The following is a 1,762-nucleotide window of genomic DNA, read 5'->3' as shown; positions in this document are numbered from 1 at the left end:
GTTGTTTGAAGACGCTAGCGGCTCTTCGCTATCTGGGCTCTAAAGGTAAGCTAGCTCCGGTGGTGAAGAAAAGTCCTGGCTAGCTGGGTCGTCCTCGTTGACAGAAGCTGACTTAAAATCGGCAACATTAACAGGAGAAAAGAATTTACCTATTTTCGGTATATACTTTAAATTTTCTGCGTTTCTGATGTCCTTCTCTTTCTTTAATTTCCGTTTCGCGCTCCCACTTAGCTTCTCCATCTCTGAATTTGAGTTTCGTAGTGACGGCCTGACGTCACGCGTCCCGCTCAGTGATCGGCGTCACCTGTCCTGACCCGCCTCAAGCAGACTGAACAGTGAGGGAGGGGTCTCTCTTTACTAACGTTAACTGTGGCAGGGCAGGGCAGGCTGTACAGCTCCTGCAGGGAGTAGCTTGCGCACTCATGGTGCGTTCAAAGACGGATCGGGAAAATTCATTACCATATGTTAAKAATAGATAAAACAGCTGTAACGGCTGAGAAAAGTGCGGGGACAGAGAGCGCAGATGCAGGAAGTGCAGGGACACGTCCCACGCATATCCCGCATCCGTATGTCCGTGCCTTCACTGCCCAGGGCCCCTTTGTAGACGTGGGCCCCTGGGCAATTGCCCAATTGCCCATATGGTTAATCCGGCCTTGGCTGTGAGCTGAGCGAGGCCTTCTCTCCTTTCTACCAAAAGGCTCATGGCATGAAAGTAGAGACTAAGACTCACAGGCTTTGTCAAGAGTTACCGTTTTTAATGCACTATGATTGATGATACTTTAAGTAGTTTAGCTCACTTTGTTTGAGAAGATCTCTGCTGCAGAGCAAAGCTAACTTTGATGTGTGCAACACCAGGGACAGCTGAGACTGTGTGCAAAACAACCAAGGTTTCCAGAAACATGGTCAGAAACAGCAAGACCTGTCAGGAAACCAGACTCGTGTTGTGTGTGTGTGTGTGTGTGTGTGTGTGTGTGTGTGTGTGTGTGTGTGTGTGCGTGTGTATACTGTGTGTATTCTCCCAGGAGTCCACCAGAGGGAGCCAAAAGAGAATTGCTGCAGGACTGTGGGTTCACCTTCAGCAGCTGTCCTGCTGCACACCTGCAGCTCATCAGCCTCATCTCACCCTGCTTAAAAGGAGCGGTTACCAGTCATTCGACGCCTGAGTGTTAACCATTGGGACTTCCTGTGTTTGCTGATGGTCATCTCCTGTTCTTTCCTGGACCGGCCTAATCAGATCCTCCAACCAAAATCCTCTGGACTTCAGATTTTCATGACTGGTAACCAAAAGGCTTCTCTTGTACTGCCTGTCTGCCCTCCAACAGTGCTGCAGCCTCTGTCATCTGGTGTTTGCTCCCTCTCACCCTACTACCGCCTCCTCAACAAGATTTCTACTGCACACAACCAACCAGCCCGGAATCCTCAAACTCCTCCATGGCAGCGCTTCATCCAACCACTGTGAGAACAATATTTCTTTCAATCGCTCTCCCCCTCATTTCCCAGACTTTGTGATCAAACCATTTTCTCTGTTGCAGTCCTCCTGTTCATCGTCTTCACCCCTGGAAACGCCCACCTTGCACGTTTTGCAATTGTTTGTAATAAACTGTATTTCACTGATTTAATTCTTCTGAGAGTGTTCTTGCATGTGGGTCAGAAGCCTAAATAAAACCATGACAAAACCAATATTCAAGAGAAGCCTCTGATGGGTTCCAAATGTACTGGAAACATTTTTGTCCTTGTATGTCTTTGGTTAAAAATCAATGAA

This window comes from Austrofundulus limnaeus, unplaced genomic scaffold (assembly GCF_001266775.1).
Source record: "Austrofundulus limnaeus strain Quisiro unplaced genomic scaffold, Austrofundulus_limnaeus-1.0 Scaffold453, whole genome shotgun sequence".
In the NCBI taxonomy this organism is placed as follows: Eukaryota; Metazoa; Chordata; class Actinopteri; order Cyprinodontiformes; family Rivulidae; genus Austrofundulus; species Austrofundulus limnaeus.
The sequence above is the reverse complement of the archived record's forward strand: the minus strand, read 5'-3'. Positions refer to the sequence as shown.